This window comes from Castor canadensis, chromosome 5 (assembly GCF_047511655.1).
Source record: "Castor canadensis chromosome 5, mCasCan1.hap1v2, whole genome shotgun sequence".
NCBI classification, from domain to species: domain Eukaryota; kingdom Metazoa; phylum Chordata; class Mammalia; order Rodentia; family Castoridae; genus Castor; species Castor canadensis.
Genome location: NC_133390.1, coordinates 147,337,443 through 147,359,865, shown reverse-complemented (window position 1 = coordinate 147,359,865; position 22,423 = coordinate 147,337,443). Strand labels below are relative to the sequence as shown.

The window sequence follows — 22,423 nt, the reverse complement described above, 5'->3', positions numbered from 1 at the left end:
AATCAATTTAATAGACTATATAGGCTATCATTGTCTTATTTTATCAGCTTACAGGCAAATCCCTTCCCCTTGTTTTTCCACCCAAAATATTAACTCTAATAATCTAACAATGAGTTGATTATAAATTTTAAGTCTATAATGACTTGGTTATAAAAAGCATTTTTGTTGTTTTTCACATTAATTGCTTAGATGATTTGCAAGTCCAGTAAGCACTGTCAAATGACTAGAAATGGGTGCTTCTTTTTTATACATTTATGGAAGATATAGAATAACTGATGCACTGAGACTGTACAGAAGAGGAAGGCACTTTCTGAAACTACAGTGTGGAGGAACAGTGTGGAGATTGCTTTTAGAGTTTAGTTTGTGATCAAATTTGATATTCTTGGTACATAACTGTAATACTTGCTGTGGCAATGCTTCTGTATGTTATCATCACTGAATTTTGGATGGCTTGATAATAATGCAGTTGTACCTGGATCTTGGTGACAAATTGTTCCCTTTAATGAACCTAAATAACACCCAAATATGAGGAACAGAGAGAAATAGCAAACCACTTGCAAAGCTAGTCAGCTATGCTTTGACAATGACAAAGTTTGCAGCAAAATATGGTGGGGGTGGATAAAAGAACAAAGAACAAAGTGTTGTGACTTCTAGGATTTTAAGAGAAAAATACCTTTGAGAAAGTAGCAAGGAGTTCAAAAAAACCATCTCAGTTAGTATAATAGAAAACTTCAAACTGGGGGAAGAAGGCTAAATTGTGTCAGACCTCATGTTTTACACATCAGTGCTTCCCAAAATATTCATGGTGAAAGATAATCTTTTATTTTTTTCTAAAAAACTGTCCTGGACTAATGCTTGTCATATATGCCTTTTTCTTTTAAATAAACTTCATTTTAGATTAAAGGAAGAGTTATGAAGATATTACAGGGCATTCTCATAGATCCTTCACCCAATTTTTCCTTGTAGTTAACAACTTATATTACTATTAATGAAACTCCACGTTTATTAGGATTTCATTAGTTTTCTCCTATGGCTCCAGGGCAAAAACTCATTATGTTTATTTTTCATGTCCTTTGAGTCTCCTCTGGTCTGGGACAATATCTCAGACTTTCCTTATTGTTATGACCTTGGCAGTTTCGAGGAGCACTGAGCAGTTGCTTCTAGGTTTGGATTTCTCTGATGTTTTTCTTATGGTTATACTGGAGTAAAGGTCTGGGGAGGAAAGCTGAAAAGCAAAGAAGCAGTTTGGGCACATCTTATCCAGTGCACACCCCATCAGCCCTTCTTACTGATGATGTTAATTTCGATCACTTGGATGAGGTAGTGCTTGCCAGGGTTCTACACTGTAAGTTACACTCTCCCCCTTCCCCTTGGGAGCAAGTTACAAAGTGCAGCCTACACTCAAGGGGTGGGGAGTTAAACTATCTCCTTGGTTTAGGGGACACATCTATGTAAAGTACTTGAAATTATTCTGTACAGGAGACATGCTTATTGTTGCTCATTTATTTACTTTTCAATCATTTAATTTATCAGTATAGGTGGACTTGTGAATATTTATTAAATATTTTGGATTATGACCCAATACTATGGTATTTTGTTTGTTGATTAATGGTTCTAGCTTTTGTCATTGAGAATTCCTTCAGGTTGGTTGCTGTGTCCCTTTGATCAATTAGTCATTTCTTTTTTTTTTCTTTTATTATTCATATGTGCATACAAGGCTTGGGTCATTTCTCCCCCCTGCCCCCACCCCCTCCCTTACCACCCACTCCGCCCCCTCCCTCTCCCCCCTACCCCCTCAATACCCAGCAGATACTATTTTGCCCTTATTTCTAATTTTGTTGTAGAGACAGTATAAGCAATAATAGGAAGGAACAAGGGTTTTTGCTCATTGAGATAAAGATAGCTATACAGGGCATTGACTCACATTGATTTCCTGTGTGTGGGTGTTACCTTCTAGGTTAATTCTTTTTGATCTAACCTTTTCTCTAGTTCCTGGTCTCCTTTTCCTATTGGCCTCAGTTGCTTTTAAGGTATCTGCTTTAGTTTCTCTGCGTTAAGGGCAACAAATGCTAGCTAATTTTTTAGGTGTCTTACCTATCCTCACCCCTCCCTTGTGTGCTCTCGCTTCTATCATGTGCTCATAGTCCAATCCCATTGTTGTGTTTACCCTTGATCTAATGTCCACACATGAGGGAGAACATACGATTTTTGGTCTTTTGGGCCAGGCTAACCTCACTCAGAATGATGTTCTCCAATTCCATCCATTTACCAGCGAATGAAACACATGAAAAAATGCTCACCATCTCTAACAGTAAAGGAAATGCAAATTAAAACCACGCTAAGATTCCACCTCACCCCTGTTAGAATAGCCATCACCAGCAACACCACCAACAACAGGTGTTGGTGAGGATGCGGGGAAAAAGGAACCCTCTTATACTGTTGGTGGGAATGTAAACTAGTACAACCACTCTGGAAAAAAATTTGGAGGCTACTTAAAAAGCTAGACATCGATCTACCATTTGATCCAGCAATACCACTCTTGGGGATATACCCAAAAGACTGTGACACAGGTTACTCCAGAGGCACCTGCACACCCATGTTTATTGCGGCATTATTCACAATAGCCAAGTTATGGAAACAGCCAAGATGCCCCACCACTGACGAATGGATTAAGAAAATGTGGTATCTCTACACAATGGAATTTTATGCAGCCATGAAGAAGAATTAGTCATTTCTTTAAGAAGATCTGGTTCCTTTCATTTGAGAATGGTATTAGAAATGACAATCTAGCCTTTGGGGTGTTCTTGCTTCCCCGGACCTGGAAACAGAGCTGGGAACAGTGAATATGTGCTTATATACTGACCCGTGTATACATAAATATCTAGAATTATATCTATCTATATTAAGCTAAACATGAATTCATACTGATTCCTCTAAACCTAATCTAGTGGTATATGGTTCATTCTAGCTTTCTCCTTTGTCTATAACCTCACTTCCTAACACTGAAAAACTTGAACCCCACCATCTGCTGTTCATTTACTTACTCCATCTGAGTATTTAACAGCAGCATTGTTCACCCACTCTACCAAGGGAAATGCCTTTGCTAAGTAGAGTACTGTGTTTATGCCCAGTACTTTTTGACTTCAGTCTTACATTTTCCATTCAAAGCTCGTTTTTCTATGCTACTTAGGTTAATGTCTTTCACTGTGCCTCCTTCAGTGTGAATTCATTTAGATTGCTGCAGGATATAAGAGAGTCCCTGTTTTTGCATACAAATTAATCTGTGGCCTCAGAATTGGGTAGTCTGCTATTTCTATGAACTCAATATTAATATCCAGAGAAGTGTGTACAGTTCACATGCAAATTATAGCAAATTTATGGCAATAATCTCAATAAATGGAATTCTATGTGCTTGTTAAAGTAAGAGAAATATTAATATTGCTATGAGCTAAATGCTGTTTAGAAAAAAGATAGACTACCCATTGAATAGGAAACATTTAAAAATATTGTATTTACTATGATTGTTTTAATATTATGTTATAATTATTATGAGCTATATGATATCAGGCAGTTACTTAATGTATTAAAGCTACAGTTTTGAAATCCATAGGATGATGAGAATAAATCATAATGTCATAGGATTAATGTGATGACTTAATAAGATAATATAATTATCGTATATATTATAAGATAATACATGCAAAACAGATGATATGACTGCTGGCATACAGAAAGTACTAGCATACAGCAGTTATTTATTTTATCAGGAAAATTTACTTTTAAATTAGGCTGATAAGGAAAAAAGATACTACACACAATGAAAATAAATTTCAGCTGTACAGACTGGAAAAAATAGGATTTAAGGTACAGAAGGTTCAAAAACTATTATTAGTATGCAAAACAAACATTTCTTGAATTTAAACAAGAGATGTATCTCAAATTATGATTGTTATATAAAATATCCTTACTAGACATAAAAATCTGAATACTTTCAAATCATGATAAGCACTCCATTGGTATCCTTCTTAAAAAAATATAATGTATGAGTTAGAAAATTAGTAAAATTAGACTTTCAAGATATAAACAGAGAGATAGGCATGGGAAAGAAAGGCTATATAGAGAAAAGAAAGTACAATTTTGACTGGACACTCTGGGTGCAGATTAAGGGTGACTTATATTTTAGATCAGAGGTACTCAAATTTTAATGTGCACCCAAATCACACCAAGATACTGTTAAAAGGAGATTCTGATTCAACAGGCCTGGGGGGGGAGGGGGGAGGGCTGAGGTGATGGAACTCTGAAAAGCTCTCAGGTGATGCTTTTGCTGCTGGTCTGTGGCTCCTGCTGTGCACATAATGCAATTAGCATATTTTCCAGATTTTCTGTAATTTGGGTTATTTTTTAAATAAAAAATTAGCTGAGATATGTTTTTTTAGAAGCCAGCATTAATAACACACATATGCATGTATCTATATAATAGCATTAAATGTTTATTTTATTAACTATATATAATATAGTAGCATATGTTATGTATGTTGTGTTCCACATATACGTATATAGTGTTGAGTGATTGTGTGTTTAGTGTGTGTTAAAATTACTAGACATTATAGTTGGTTTTGGGGTACTCTATTCAGTATTTTCCCATTCACCATGAAGGTGAATTTTTTTTAATGCTTAGCCAAAATAATGACCTTAACAGACTTCATAATATTGTCCTAAAGAGATTCCACCATTTTATATACACCTGCTTTTTTTTTTTTTTTAACATTGTGGTCTCGTTATGAAGTTCTAACCCTTAAGTTACTGATGAGTTAGATCTGTGCACCATGAAAATGTTTATGTTGTTGGAGATACTTGAAAAGATGAAATCCTGACCTATCTAAAGGAAAAACAAAAATATCCAAGAAGAGTATACTCTAACTACAGCTACAGCATTCTTTTTTCTTTGATCTCATTTTTAGCATTTGTAAATGTTTGTTGGTGAAGTAAATGTATCATTCTTAACAGAAACACATGCTTTTCTTTGTTTCAATGAAAATAAGCAGGGTCTCACAAAATGTAAATGTTTGTTAAAAAACAAATTGTTGACCAGCCCCAAAGAGTAAAAATTAAGGGCATTATAACCTTATTTGATGACAAAGACCAGTAAAACCAGAACTGAGGCAATATTTGTTTGGCTGACTTGTGTTTTACTTACAGAATCAACTAGCAAAGCAATAATAATGAAACCCAAACATGTAGGATTTTCCAAAACATTGTAACCAAGTGTCAGAAAGGAAGAACTGCTATTTATTACTGTCAGCATCTGATGTTTATTAAAGCAAGACTGTGCAGTTTTAGAGAGATCAATAATATACTAACTGCAAAAGTATTGGTGAATTTTATGCCGTGGAACCTCCACGCATTAAAAATCGATGGAGGCTAATCTACTTGAATCTGAAGCTGTGGTTCTCATTGTCTTTCCATTGTACCCTGGACCAGCTCGGCATCTGTTCTGGCTCCTGGTGACAGCGGCCATATTTCATGGTGCTCCTTCCACAGGCTGGCGGCTGGTGATAAGCTGTAATGGATCTGTCCAAGAGAACAGCTGTCTCCCCTTGTTCCCGGGAAGAAATGAAAAAGTGCCTCTGCTCTCATAGGCTGTATTAACCTTGACAATAATGAAGCGTGTAATTAACAGCTTTGCTCTAATAAAAACTCACATTTCTTTTTCAAAAACTGTATCTTCTCTGCACCTCAAGAATATGTTTCATTTGTCTTTCAGCTTAAATGCTTTTCAGGATGCCAATAAGCCAAATGTCCCTATGACTCAAGAATAAACCAAGATGCTCTTAGGAGGTATCAACCTTTAAACTGTCTACCTAAATTCTTACCCTGTATTTAGAGAACCAGTTCCATGTTTTCATAAAAGCATGTGGTTGGAAACATGTGTTCACGTAATCACCACAAACACAGACAGGTCTGACATACTTGGATCCTTATGGAAAGAAATGCTAATTCTCAGTTGGATTTTGTAACAACATAAGGCTTCCTGTCTTTTTTCTTTCAGTTTTCTGCATATATCATTTTTATTTTTGATAACCACTGGGGTAAGGCTAATTGGGCGAGTAGTTGAGAATCACATGTTTGGGTAGAATCTCTCAGAATAGAGATGGTGGTGAAGGTTCCTAATCATAAAAACCCTTAATAAATTATGTAATACACTTAATCACATGGAATCAGAATAAGCCATTTCCTTCACTAACTAAAATTATTGTATGTTTTGAACTGATTACAAGGAAGCAGAATGCACTTAAGAAAGGTTTTATGAGTTTTGTAGCAATAATAATTTGTCATTAATTGGAAAATGTTCCAATGTTTGTCATTTTCTCTGCCCCCTAAACCACAGAGAGGCCAACACAATCAGTAAGCAGCTCTGTAAGAGGCTAATTGGAGAAGCAGCGTCCTATGTATTGTTAACTTGGCAAAGTGAATGTGAACAGTTTACAGTCTAGGTTCTTGCTGGTTGGAACATAAGCAGGCTGAGCTGGGGTCACATGGTTCAATCAGCTAATACTGGGAAACATTTTATGCTTTTGTTTACAGTTACTTTGAGACTGTGAGCACTGTAGTTGTGAATGTAACTATTATTTGCTTGCTGATTTTTGGTTCATTGACTAAGCAGCAGTTAGGTCTGGAAGTATTTCTGTTCATTAGTCTATTCACTTGGTAAAAAATGTTTTAGGGGCACAGAGACTCTGAGATGAATGAGACAAGATTAAACCATCTATTTCTCACTGTAGGTAGTAGATGAATTTAATATTATTCTTTAAGCTTTACATTTACTATCTTCATATTTTAACATGGACTCCCCAAAAGCATATTGGCTTCTTTTGGAAAGTAAGGTTAAGAAGAGTGAGGAAAGTAAAAGAGGGAAGGGAAAGCCAAATTCAATGGTGTAATATTTGGCTGGTTTATTTGTAGCCAATTTGATATTGGTTCTTCTGCAGAGCTCCTCAGAACTGACTATCTGAGGGAATGAAGATGGGTGCATTCATCTACTTGTTCCCATCTCCTGTGTCAGAATGGCTGAAAGAGCTCCTGAGGGCATCCCACAGGTGACAGCAAAGGGGCCACCATGTCAGAAAGCAGAGGTAAATGGTGTGACTAAGGTGAGCAGCAGGGTGCCTCAGCAATGGCTGGTGTAAAAACAGTTAACCTAAAACACAAGAGATAGGATGCAAAAGGCATCCAGGAAATCCTTTTTAGATACAAAATTTATAATCAAAATTTAAAAAAATGAAGTAAAACAGGACCCCCTTTTCACAAACCAATGGGTACGAGATCAAAACTCTTGATCATTGTGGCTAACATGCTAGGCGCCCACCAAAGATGTGTGATCTCTTCCCACATATCAACAACTTGTTGCTACAAAGCTGTCCTCAGCCAGCGACCACATCTTCCAGCACTCTCTACTTCCATGTGGGACCATGGGACCAATTCTTTGCCATGGCATGTGAGCAGGAGGTAACATGTGTCCCCTTGAGGCAAGAGTCACAAAGCAACACCCCTTTCTTTGCTTTATTCTTCTGTCAGTGGGATGAAAATGATCTAGCAGGTTACACTTAGTTACTAGGGGATGGTATAGCCATGAGATGAACTTTACATGGCTCAATGACCATATGGAAATCCTCTCTCTGGTCAGGAAAATCTATTGATGTGGAGTGTAAGATCAATCCCTACGTATGTTGAGTATCCCTTTTCCAATGTTTGGGATCAGAAATATTTCAGATTTCAGTTTTTCAGATTTTGGAATATTTGTATAGACTTTGCAGACTGAGTAGCTCTAATTCAAAAACCCAAATTCAAATGTTCTGAAATTTAATACATTTTAAGTGTCAAGTTTCAGAGCATTTTAGATTAGGAATACTCAATCTGTATTTCTTTTTTTTTTTTTAGCCTAAAGGGTTAGTGTTTTGATTTGGATCTTAAATGTTCCCCCAAAGGCTTATACGTTGGCAGTTTGGTCCCTAACTGTTGCTGTTGGGAGGTCGTGGAATCTTTAGGAGGTGGGGACTAGTTCTGGGGCATGAACTGAGAGAGGCTATTGGGAACTTTGCTCTTCATCTCTCTTTTTGCTTCCCACTTGGCTGCCACGAGGTGAACAGTTTTGCTTTACTATGCATTCCTCACCATGACGTTCTGCCTTGCCACAGGTCCAGAAGTAATGGAGCCCACTGACCATGGATAGAACCATGAGCCAAAATAAACATTTCCTCCTTTTAAGTTGATTTCCTCAGGTATTTTGTCACAGTGATAGAAAGCTGATTAGTACAGTATGTTATAGCAGTTGGAGTCACCTTAACTAATATATCATAATCATAACGATTATAGTGATTCCAGAAATAGAAAGCAGACCTGGAAGAAGAAGCAAGCAGGAACCAAAGACAGAACTTATCTTATTCATATGAAGTGAGATCAGGCTAATTCTCCATAGTTAGATTTGGCCAGGACATCCACACCAGCACCAGGTATGCTATGGAGAGCAGTTTGAACCATGTTCCAGACAAATACTGATAATATCCTAATAAAAAAAAAAAGGCACTGGGCACTCAAAGCTTGAGACACAGCACTGATGTCTGAGATTAGAACTGCTATCTCAGCTTAATTTTCAGGTATCAATAAGAGTATGGCCCTGCACTAAAAAATGTTTTATTTTTCAGTATTTCAGGATGAGATATGAATACACACAGGACAGTGAAAGATGGCATGTCCATTAATGTGTATCACCGAGGGGCCAGTTCTATAGTTTGAGATTAGTTTCTGTGATGGATTGCTGACAAAATGGGCACAAGTGATCTCTTCCCTTTGCAATGTGCCTGTGTAGTTCTTTGCTGCTAGAGTTTGTGGGGCCTATGTTCCCTGCCTTCAAATCTGGATGGTCTTGTATTGTGCTAATACAAAAGAAGGTGGCAGAAGTGACATTACACCAATTCTGATTCTAAGCCTCAAGAAGACTTGCAGCTTCTGCTTTCTCTCCCCTCATTCTCCTGGATGTGCAAATTTGGGGCTAGCCAACTGGAGGTTTGAGATGAGTCATGCCTGCTAAGGCCACTCTAGATCAGCCAGCCCTAATGCATTTAAAGGCCCCTTTCCTCAATGCTGGCCAGAACAGTGAGTGCAGAAGCTAGGAGGCATAAAAGCTAGTATCTGGGCTCATTTAGATCAGGGCAGATAAACCAGACTGCCACCAGGGGAAAGGACTTGTGTGGCTGTGGATAGGAAATTACCATTCCCTATCCTCCATGTGGATGGAGTAGAAACTCATTTAGAGATGAGTCGCAGGGTTGTGGTTTCTCTTGAGTTGTGAGAATCATTAAGTCATTCTGCTTTGGCCCACAAAGGATGAGTCAGCATAGAGTATAAAGATGGTTATGACCAGGGTTGATGTATAAGTTGATTTTGTTTTTTATGGCTGAAATTATTTGAAATTGGCATAGCCTCGTGGCTGTAATTTTGGCTTTATTTATATAGGCTACAACTAGCCAGTCAAAAGTGTGCATTTTAGTAATGATACAGTTTCCTACAGTAACTTAGAAGTTTTTTTTTTTAATTTTTACTGTTTCATTATTCATATGTGCATACAATGCTTGGGTCATTTCTCCCCCCTGCCCCCACCCCCTCCCTTACCACCCACTCCACCCCTCCCTCTCCCCCCCACCCCCTTGATACCTGGCAAAAACTATTTTGCCCTTATTTCTAATTTTGTTGAAGAGAGAGTATGAGCAATAATAGGAAGGAACAAAGGTTTTTGCTAGTTGAGCTAAGGATAGCTATACAGGGAGTTGACTCACATTAATTTCCTGTGCATGTGTGTTACCTAACTTAGAAGTTTTTAATTGAACCATTAGATATCATGTTTCTTCACCAAATTTAGTTATTCATAAATAAGGCACCTGTCCTTTTTTCATCTACTTCTCTTATGCCTCTGTCTTCCCTTGTCCTTCACCTCTGCTGCCCCATTCTTCTTCTTCCCCTTCTCTTTCTTCATGAATATTAAATATTTTTCTCAATTTTTAAGAATTTTTTTTATTAACCATAGTCACCATGTTGTATAATAGATCCATTGAACTTTCTATCTCATTGACATTTTGTAACCTTTGACTGACATCTCCCCAACTCCCCATCCACTTGTCAATCATTCTACTCTCTGCTTCTATGAGTTTAGCTTCTTTAGACTTCACACGTAAGTGAGATCATGTGCCTGGTTTATTTCACTTAACATAATGTCTTCTAGGTTCATCCATATTGCCATAAATGATTGAATTTCCTTCTTTTTTAAGTCCAAAAATATACCATTGTATGCATATACCACATTTTCTTTATACACTCATCTATTGATGAAAACTTAGGTTGATTCTATATAATGGCTATTGTGAGTGGTGATGCAGTAACCATGGGAGTGTATATATTTATTTAGCACAGCAGTAAGAGTACTATATGATATGGTTATTCTCTTTATATATTTTTTAGAATCTGTCCCTTTCTATTCCAAGAATTGTATAATTTTAATTTTTAAAAGTGGGAGGTCTTAATATACCAAAAACTTTAAAAATGTGGTTACTGGGAAGTTTAAAATTAAATATGTATAGTTTGCATTGCATTTTATTTTTATTGGGAAACATGAATCTAAAGTAGGATTGGCAAACTATAGCCCATGGGCCAAATCTAGCCTCCACCTGTTTTTTTTTTTTTATTATTCATATGTGCATACAAGGCTTGGGTCATTTCTCCCCCCTGCCCCCACCCCCTCCCTTACCACCCACTCCGCCCCCTCCCTCTCCCCCCTACCCCCTCAATACCCAGCAGAAACTATTTTGCCCTTATTTCTAATTTTGTTGTAGAGAGAGTATAAGCCATAATAGGAAGGAACAAGGGTTTTTGCTGGTTGAGATAAGGATAGCGATACAGGGAGTTGACTCACATTAATTTCCTGTGCATGTGTGTTACCTTCTAGGTTAATTCTTTTTGATCTCACCTTTTCTCTAGTTCCTGGTCCCCTTTTCCTATTGGCCTCAGTTGCTTTTAAGGTATCTGCTTTAGTTTCTCTGCGTTAAGGGCAGCAAATGCTAACTAATTTTTTAGGTGTCTTACCTATCCTCACCCCTCCCTTGTGTGCTCTCGCTTTTATCATGTGCTCAAAGTCCAATCCCCTTGTTGTGTTTGCCCTTGATCTAATGTCCACATATGAGGGAGAACATACGATTTTTGGTCTTTTGGGCCAGACTAACCTCACTCAAAATGATGTTCTCCAATTCCATCCATTTACCAGCGAATGATAACATTTCGTTCTTCTTCATGGCTGCATAAAATTCCATTGTGTATAGATACCACATTTTCTTAATCCATTTGCCAGTGGTGGGGCATCTTGGCTGTTTCCATAACTTGGCTATTGTGAATAGTGCCACAATAAACATGGGTGTGCAGGTGCCTCTGGAGTAACCTGTGTCACAGTCTTTTGGGTATATCCCCAAGAGTGGTATTGCTGGATCAAATGGTAGATCAATGTCTAGCTTTTTAAGTAGCCTCCAAATTTTTTTCCAGAGTGGTTGTACTAGTTTACATTCCTATCAACAGTGTAAGAGGGTTCCTTTTTCCACCTGTTTTTGTAAATAACATTAAACTCTGTTACATTCGTTTTCATACATTGTATGGCTGCTATGTACCACACTGCAGAGATGAGCAGTTGCAACATATATGAACCACAAATTATAAACATTCCTGTTTGGCCTTTTTAAAAAAGTTTGTTAAACTTTGATCTAGAGTATTGCCAGCTGAATAGGTTTCTTTTGGGGAAAAGTCTTGAAGTATTTGATTCATGAGCTATGCCCAAAATATCCCCATATAATCTGAAAGTGCTTTCTCTGTGGGCAGGGGTCACATGGCTCCAAAGGACCATTCTGCAGGTATATAGCCTGTGGTCTGTGGCAGAGGAGGGTATGAAGTACAGGCCTTTCCCCTCCTGAAGCAATTCAGAATGTAGTAACATTGACTGGAATGAGAAACCCAAACCTGTTCCCAAAGAACTTTCAAGAAACAGCAGTCTGAAAAACCAAGCTGGCTGTGTTCTTGCTGTTATTCAACAGTTCGTGTGATGGACATAAATGAGAATTTGGCATCTCCATGCTCCCACATATGGTTTGAACTTTAAAGAATTTATTCATCTGAGCTTATGAATAAAATGACTTCCACTAATCCTTAAACTGGCTTAAATTTAGTTGCTAACATGGATTAACCACTTACTATGTGCCAAAGTGAATAGAAGTGTATTTTTTACATATTTAATCTTCACTATAAGACTATGAGGTAGATGGCATTATTACTCCTTCATACAAAAGAGGGAAATGATGATCAGAGAACCCAGGTAATTTGTCCAATATCACTCAGCTAGTAGGGGGAGTATTTGAAAGCAAACCTTGCACCTTAGTACAGATTTGGCCTTTTAATACAATATAAAAAACACAACATAGCCTACAAACACCTGCAACTTCAGCTCTGAGGGAGGAGACGACAGTTTAGAGGAAAAGGATGAACTCCACCCACTTTATGATACAATAAAAGTAAGCATACATCATGGTGAGGTAAGATAAAATATTTCCATAAATAAATATTTTAAGTAAAGGATGTTTAAAAGTTGAAACTTTCTAGAAATTGGGGAAAAATTAAATGATCTATCTTCGAAATAATTAACATTTACAGCAATTTAGAATTTTTGTCTCCTTAACGAAAGAAATGTCTTGTTACATTGCATTTGTTCAAGATTCAGATATTTAAAATTTAAGTAACAAAATGGGTAGTCTACATATCAGTTTCCACTCTTCCCCCTCAAAAACCAAAGAAATGATTAAGTGATATTTGAATTATTGGTCACACACAATGCTAAAGGTCTAAATTACTTGATTTCTTTTGTAGACTGTACAAAGAAGAACAAGGGATGTTTACTCCCAATTTGGTCAACAAAACTATACTTTTGGGTGTCTGAAATTTAAATTTTTGTTGTTTTTGCTTCTAAGTTGACATTTTAAGCAATCTTTACGATGTAAAAATTATTTCTTCAAGGCAAAATAAATGTTAAGAAACTTGTTAATCTGGAAATCAAACTGTGAGGTGGTTAATAAATTCTAAAGTATAAAGTATAAAGTTGGAACTGTAATCATGAACTTCACAGTTCATTTTCATTGGTCTCAGATGCCAAGTAGAACGTATGCCATGGGAAAAAGAGGGGGGAAAATATGGGCTCCAAATCTTTCAGACATTTCAGAAATATGAATCTTCTAAGCCTATTAAATACTGAGGTCAGCTTTACCAAACATTCCTAGTTATTATTCTGTCTACTTCTCTTTAGTGATTAAGTCAGAGAAATCAATACCCCTAGGGGAAGGGGCCCAAGGGAACTTTCTGAGTGATGACAACATTATTTATTTTGATCAAGGTGTGGTCACATGAGTATGCACTAATATAAAAATTCAGCAAGCTGTGAATTTATGTTCTGTGTCATTTACTTTAAGGAAATTATTCCTTTGCTAAAATACACATCAAGGCAAATGTTGCTTGGTTTTTCCTGCAAATATGCAGCACCTAAGGGCAGCTCCTGAGGCATAGGACACTGGATACATCTCAGAATGAGTGTTTTCCAGGCATTGCTGTGTGTGAATGACAGCAGGCAGGTAGCAATGAATACTAGAATGTGGATGAGCCATGGAGTTTACGTTGTAAGGCAATTATTAAAGGAGGGGGTGGAAAGATAAGGATAATGTAACATGACAAAGACTAAAGGTCTAAGGGAGAGAGAAGAACAGGTATTGTGGTGGGGGGACTTGGGGAGAGTGTGGGTGTCTGAATCCTAGAGAAAGACAATCTCATCTCTGAAAAACAATCAAAGATAGGGGAGTGCATCTTGAATTTGCAAATGCCTAAAAAATGATGTTATTAATGCCATCAAGAATTGGCAGTTTTCATATACAAAACCCTTGGCTCCATCCCCAGCACCTGGGGGTGGGGGGAGGACAAAAACAAAACAAAACAGCAACAAGCACAACCACCACAAATCCCACAAGAGTTGCCAGCTCCCTTCAACCGGGAATCTTTTTACCATTTCCACAGCTGGAGCCTACTTCTTCTTTAATACTGACTTGGACCACCCAGACAAAGCTGCAAGTCAATGGGGCTTTCCTTTTCACAACAGAAGTGCTGTCTTGGTAACATTACTTTGATTTATGTAAGTACGTACAGAATAAATCATACGATTTTTCTTTTTCTTTTTTGCAAAATGAGACTCATTTATCCCAAGGAAATCTATTTATCTGTGATATAGGTGTATTCACATTTAAAAGATTTTGTCTCTTTGAAACCCAAGAAAAATTTAAGAACGCACTTTGAGCTTTGCTAATCACCTTTAGGAAAGGCTAAGGCCGTGAGAGAGCCTGTTTCATCTGGCAACTTTAAGGCAGTGGTTTTCAGCCATGGCTGCATGTTGGTATAACCTGGAGAGCTTAGGCACATTCCTGAAACCAGGGCCTCTCCCAAGATCAAGCACACCTCTGGGAGGAATTCCAGGTGTCAGTAATTTCTAAAGCTCCCTGGGTTATCCCAGTATGTGGTCAAGTTTGGAATCATATTGCTAGAATTTCTCTTCCTACTACTCAAAAGAGGCCCCCAGAGCAGCAGAATCAGTCTGACCTAGAAGAAGCTTGTTAGAAATGGAGAGTCTCAGTCCCATCCAGACTTACTGAATCACGGTGTGCATTTTATCAAAATCTTCAGGTAACTCATATGTACAATGGAGTCTGAGGAACACTGTAGAACATTCGCCTTTGCTTTACTCCTCTGATGCACTTTTCACAATCCAAGATATTTCAATTCCATAAAGATTTAAAAAATCAGCTAATTCTTTCTTATTTATATGCAACATGCATTATTTCACATATACAGAGACAGAATTGATTAATATGTGTGCATTAAATATACATATATCTAAACATTTTTGTGTGTCTATGTATATATGTTATTAAAAATAGTTCTTAGTACTTAAATCCAGATTAGTAGGGTCATTTGTTTTGTAGAAAAAGAAATAGTAATCCATAACAAAGGGGAAAATGATTGATTCACAGCACAAAGGGTACCTCTGGGGTACTATGTTCCTAGCCTTTGTTTTATGACTAATGATGGATAATATTTATTCTATTATGGCTATGTTCAAACAACCCAGAGAGCAAGTTTAAGTCCAGAAGGAAGAACTCTGTGAAGAGTTTACTGGATCATCCTGTTTATTTCCTCAACATAGTAACAGAATAACAAGAACCCTTGCACCAATACAGAGAGAGAATCCACTTCTAAGTTTCCTTAAGTTTCTTGAAAAAGAAGCCAGGTCTATAAGTCTCCTTCCCTAAGCAGTATTTTAGATAAACCTGGGACCCATACAACACATATACATCAGAAAAGACTCAATAATAGTTTTCCTTTTTCCATAATTATATTACATCAGTTGTGTTTTTATGTTATGACAGCAGACTTAACAAAAAGATGAAATCCAGTGCTTCTCTTGTTCTTAGAATACCTGTGAAGACATGATTCATTAGGTTATGTAAGGTCCTCATAGAAAGTCCTCATGAAACATTTACTTACAGATAAGAATTAGAAATCTTTGATTTCCTGATGGGAAGACTGCTTGTCCACTCTCTTTTCTATTGATAAAAATCAACTGGATGCTCAAGAGGCTTGGAAAAAAATTCAAATGTATATAGCCTATCATCTTCATGTAGAAGGCCCATATATTTGTACTGTTTTCTATTGTCATTTCTATGATTTATATTTTTCCTGAGTCTCACTCTTTAGCTGTATTTATACTTTGACATAATTTTATTCTGTGGAATTTCATCATATGTTAATGCCAACTTCTTTGGGGGAACGAAGTAACTTAAAACATTCTTTAAATAACAAGTTCTATTGTTTAATCTTCATACTTTATAAAAACATATTTAAGTAATCTTTAGCCCTTTATAAATCTCTTCATTCTACTTCTGACCCTGGACACCAGAACTACTTAATCAACTAGTTACTCATTTATTCATCAAGGAAAGACTAGTTTGTAGCACAAAGAGAAAGCTTGATTTACAAAAACTGCCAATGTCCTCAGCACCTTAGATATGGACTAGAGACAAGGTCTCTTGGGAAGACCAAAAGTCTTTATGCCCAGACTACACCCAAGAGCAAACTAAAAAGGATCTCTCTGGAAAAGCCCAGGCAGTGGTGGTTTTAAACCTTTCTAAGTGATTCCAATGAATAGTCAGGATTGAAAACCAGCATCCTAATACAGTGCATATTAAGCCCTACTATGCATACAAATCCCCTAGCACCTTGTAACACCGAGACTCCAACATAGCAGGTCTGGCTTGGGGCATAAAATTCTGAACTTTTAACAAGCTCTCAGTCAATCTGCTGGGCACACTTGATGTTGCAAGGTTACAAAGAAGAGATCAAGTTCATTTGATAAGTGAGCTGTGAATTGCATATTTCAAAGAAAATGACATCAGTATCATGTTATAGAGAGAACACTGGATTGTGAGTTTGGCAATCTGGATTTTAGTCTGAGTTCTATTCTTGACAACTATGTGGTCTTTGTCAAGTCATTTTACCTTGCTGGGTCTATGCTATTTGTACTAAGAGCATTTGCCTGGCTGCTTTCTAACTCCAACAGTCTTTTGCTTTGAAGGTGCTCTCCATATCTCAACTGCTCCCACTAGTTACAGCTCCTACAAAGTGCTATGTATGCAAAGTAGCTGGCTTGACTGAAAAACAATCTGCTAGGTACTTAATGATTTGGACAGAAAATTACATGCACCAGATGGAGTTAGTATATACTATCCTACACATTTAACCCAAAACAAGCATTGACCTTTTATGTAAACAACTCCTAGGTTAGAGACATGAGCCCAGATACCCAAGACCATTTGGGGTCTGGACACATTGACAATGTCAAACAGTGGTAGGTTGATGCAAAATTGGTCCCACCCTTCCTTTCCCATCTATTTCCATTTCCTTTACAATGTGAATCTCTAGTTTCTTCCATCTGGAAACTGGGTCTCTTTCCCTTTCCCTTGACTTTGACCTTAACCACATGACTTGCTCAGGGCAATAGAACACAGCAGAAGTAATATCAGGGCCATTCAAGTCTATTCTTCGAGAGGCTATGCAGCTTGGAAACCTTTCTGGTCATCTTGTGAACAAGCCTGGATTAGTCTGATGAAAAAATGAGAGATATATGAGACAATTTATCCCGGCTGAGGCCATCCTAAACCAACCAGCTTTGTGGAATTGATTCAGCAACTGACAGGTGAGTAAGTTCAGATGAGACTAGAAGAACTGCCAGTTGAGTACAGGTCAAATTGCCAACTTGCAGAATTGTGAGGAACAATACATGCTTATTGCTTTAAGCTCTTTTTATTGTAGTAAAATATAAGTAAAACAAAACCTAACATTTTAACTATTTTCAAGTATGTAATTCAGTGACACTAAGTACATTCACAATGCTATACAACTATTACTATCCATTTCCAGAACTTTTTATCATTCCAAGTAGAAACTCTGTACCCATTAAATATTAATTCTCTCTGTCCCCAGCTCCTGGTAACTTCAAATCCTCTTTCTGCCTTTATCATTTTGCCTATTCTAGATTCCTCATATAAGTGGAATCATACAATATCATGTTCTTTTGTGCCTGGCTTATTTCACTTAACATATTTGTAAGGTCTATCCATGTTGTCATGGCATGTGCAAGAATTTTATTACCTTTTAAGACCCAACAATAATCAGTGTATATCATATTTTGTTCATCCATTCATCTGTTGATGGACATTTCTATTGTTTTCAGCTTTTGGCTATTGTGAATAATGCCTCTTCAACACCGACACATGAACATCTTTTCAAGTTCATGATTATAATTCTTTTGGATATATCCTTAAAGATAGAGTTGCTGGATCACAAAGTGAGTCTATGTTTAAACTTTCAGGGAAACTTTAAACTTTTCTATCACAGCTGCCCCTTTGACATTCCCACTGGCAACTCATGAGGAGAATAATTTCTCATCCTTGAAATACTTGTCATTTTGCATTTTTTAAAAAAAATAATAGCCATTCCAATGGGTGTGAAGTGGGACGTCATGCAAGCTATGCAAGCACTTGACCACTGAGCTACATTCCGAGTGCTCTCTTCATAGCTTTGATTTGCATTTCCCCATTGACTGGTCATATCTGGCATCTTTTCCTATATTTGTTGGCCATGTGTATAGTTTCTTTGGAGAAATGCTTGTCAAAGTCATTTCTTCATAATTGAATTGGCCTATTTTTATTGATTTACTAGAGTTCTTTATATATTTCAGATATTAATCTCTCATTATATATATGATTTGCTAATATTTTCTCTCATTCTGTGGTTTATCTTTTCACTATCTGGATAATGCCATTAAAGTTCAGTTGACCATTTTTTAAAATTTTTGGTGGCTATGCTTTTGGTTTTCCAAGAATTCATTGCCAAATCTGTGTCATAAAGTTTCTCCCTATTTTTCTCCTAAGAGTTTTATAGTTTTAGTTCTTATGGTTAGGTCTTTAATCCATTCTGAGTTATTTTCTATGTAGCATGTGAATTAAGGTTCCAACTTCATTATTTGCATGTGATACCCACTTTTCTCAGCACTATTTGCTGAAAAGATTGTTCTTTCTCAGTGAATAATCTTGGCACCATTGTGGGTTTATTTCTGGGAATATTGTATTTATTTCTCTGGTCTTGATGTTTGTCCTTATGCCAGCACCAAACAATTTTGTTTCTATTGTAATTTTGTAGAAAGTTTTGAGAACTGGAATGTGTTTCCTGTTTCTCAAGAATATTTTGGCTCTTCAGGATCCATTGGGATTTCATATGACTTTTAGGATATTTTCCTTCCTTTCCCTTCCCCTTCCCTTCTCTTTCTCTCTCTCTCTCTCTTTTCTTGTAGTAGGGATTGAACCCAAGGTTTTGTTCATATTGGGAAGTCACCCTAGCATTGAGCTATTTCCCCAGCCAGGACTGGTTTTCTATTTCTGATAAAAAAATATTTTGATAGGGATTGCATTGAATCTGTAGCTAACTTTACGTAGTAATGTCCTCTCAATAATATTAAATATTCTGATCCATGGAAACAGGATATCTTTCCATTTATTCATGTCTTCTTTTTCTTTCAGCAGTATGGTAGTTTTGAGTTATTTTCAGCTCTTTGGTTTCAGAGTGCCTTGATACACAGAATTATGTGTGAAAATCAGACGACTGATCCATTATTGATATTAGTCCAGGCCACTGACTCTAAGCCTACTAATTTCTTCTGGCCAGAAAGCTCCCAGTAAAGGATTAATCTTTCTAATTTGCAAAACAGATTGTCAAGGAAACTGCTTCTCCCTGTCTCTTATTTCCCTGGAGGGTCTTCCACTGGAATAGTACTTCTCTTCTCTCTTGCCTCCTTAATACTCATATCTTCTTGTAAGAGGGAGCATCGCTTATCTGATGGGAGACAAAGGAGAAGAGTCTGTGCATCTGCATGGTTCAAGGGACTTTCTCTTCACTTTTTTTTCTGAAAAGCTTTCCTTTCTCCATAGCCTGTATATTCTACTTCCACGTTACAAAAACCTAGAACTTTTCTTTCACAGGCCAAGAATCTCATCCTGACCCAACACAGGCAAGTAATAAATGTGAGTAGAAGTAATTCCCACTGAGGCAAACTGGTTCAATATCACCTTTGCAGAGCTCTCTCATAATTTAAGTGGGAGGGTTGAGGTGTAGGTGGGTGTGTATTATATGAAGCCTAATTAATAAAGCTGATACCTGGATATCCACTTATCCTACAGTCTAAACAAGGGAGGGTCCACAAAGATAGTCACACTGCCTTACTCCTGTGTGTAAGCAGAACAATTTGAATCAGTCCTGGAAGTGAGAGGAGACCAAGCAGGAATTCCATGAATTCAGGAATTGGGTGTGGGAGGTACTACTGGTAGGATGGAAAAAGGAAGAGGTTAGGAGACAAAACAGGGTGGGTTCTGCAATAATCAAATTACTCTTTATGTATCACTATCTGCTATCACCTTTCTCTTGTTTTTGATCTATGCAACAGCCTTAGGAAGCATGTATTATTATTATGACTCAATTTACTGAGAAAAGAGAAGTTACAATGATTTCCCAGGGTTTCATGACTTTTTAGTGATGTAATAGACTCAAATATTATTTAAATTCTTTACTCCCTCCAAGTAATGAATATGCATCCTCCTCTTTTTCAGGTGACTTCATGGTGTCTCCCAGTAGACTATGTGGCATACATGTCCCTGACCCCATTGACTGTGAGGTTGGCCATGTGTCTTGTTTTGGCTGTGGGAATGTTCTTGAACTGACAAAAGCAGAAGCTGTATGTGCATTGCTTGACTCCTTGAGTTCTATATACCCTGAGAAGATACTGTCCTGGCAGTTGTTGGTCCATGAATAATAGCAGGAGATATCCAGAACAGACCTGACCCCAGTATAAAACCTACAGTCAACCTGAGACGACATGAAGCTTGAAGCAAAATAACCCCATAAACTGCAGACCCGTAAGCAAGAAAAAGAGATGTTTATTGGTATTAAAATTTTGGAGTCTATTTGCTATGTGGCATTTTTGCAGTCACAGTTGACTAATACAATGATGAAATTGTAACAGATGCTTAAAAGCTGCTTTTGCTGAGAAACACGGACTCCTTATTTGGGTCCTTAAAGTAACTAAAAGCAGGAAAAAATTTAATATCTCTATTTTCATTTTGTCTTTGTCTTTGCTCTAAGCCTTTCACTATGCAGTCACCTTAGGTTCCAGGAAGGACAGGATTGATCGATAACACCTTTATGACAGCATCTGAAACTACCCCTAAGAAACAGCAGAGACCTGCAGGACAGACCAGCCACCAGGCAACAATGACTTGTTTATCCTGACCAATGATGCCAGTGACAGTTTCTCCAGAACCCCTCCCAAACCAAGGGCTCATCCACCAGAAAACACCTGTGAACAGATTGTTTAATAAGTATTCATACATCTCCTTTGCCCCCAATTCTTTGTCTATTTAAAACTATAGCTCATATCTGTACCCTAAAGATGGCTGAAGATGGGCTGAGTGCTTACTTGCCTCTTTCTACAGTGCGTGCCAGACCATGTAATAAACCTTTCTCTGCTGGCTCTTTACCATCCACTTTACTAGGAGCAAGTGACTGGTTCTGACTTGTGGAATTCTAGAAGTTTGAGCCTAAGTTCTAAATTTCTGGTTTCAAAGTCAGGATTAAATTCCAGGAATGCCTGAATACAGCACCCTGGCTCCGAGCTTCCCTAATATACAACATAGGGAATAATACTGCCAGTGGCTAGCCCTGTTGTGTTCAGGTGGAGTGGAACTCCTCTGTGTTTGGAATGTGCCCAGCATAAATGATCATCTGTCATGAATTTGTCATTTTTATGGATACAGCCTCAGGCTTATTTGTCAGTTATTTTTGTAGAATCAAAAGTGTCCTTTTTTTGCAGTCCATTCTATCTTTCTCTTCGTGTACTGCAGTATTTTTCATGCTAGATTGGTAGCTAGTAAAAAGCTTGGTTTACATGCAACATTTGACAGAATTGAGGTCTGTTCCAAATAAGTCAACTGTGACCACCGCATCTGAGCAAAATGTAGAAATGACCCTTGTTATCAACCCAAGTTTGGTTTCCTTTTAGGGAATAATTTGACCTTAATTCAAGGAATTCCCTAACTTGCCTGAGTATACATGAAGGGAAAATTACCCATTTATTTAATGTATTTGTTAACCACAAAAAAAAACCAAAAGTGAAACACAAAAAGCAAGCAAACACACAAAACAGAAGTACCATGTTATCATCACTCATGCATTTTAGTTCCCATTCTTCTGAATCGCAGATGGTTGAGACAGAGACGGTATTGATGGGAAAGTCAAGTTGATTTATTTTGCCTCATTTTGTCTTGGCACACAACCCAGGAAACTGCAAAGGACCATTTTTAACACAGAAGCATCACCCAGCATTATAAAGTAGGTAGGTTGAGTGTCCTGGAAAGGAAAGATATAGATGCTTCTAGAGAAGAAAATGAACAAAGCTTTTATAACTGCCTGTTCAATGACACCATGGCTTTCTGGGTAGATGGAGCTGTCAGGAAACAATATAATCACTTTTAGACTCTCCTTGGAGTCCTCCTCAGTAGAGAGGGAGAACATCCTCACAGCAGCAAGCATTACCTAGTAGTGAGGAGGTAGCCATTAGTCTTCTTGATGGCTATGAACCCTTCCTCTGCTTTCTTCCTCCTACTTCTGTGAATCCCTTCTACTCATTCCACCTCATTCC

At 37.5% G+C, this 22,423-nt stretch overlaps 1 protein-coding gene across 5 annotated transcripts in view; it reads right to left on the bottom strand.

The window, feature by feature from the left end:
• Pak5 (p21 (RAC1) activated kinase 5) overlaps positions 1-22,423 on the bottom strand; it is a 342,537-nt gene that overhangs the window by 38,368 nt on the left and 281,746 nt on the right. The window lies entirely within an intron of this gene.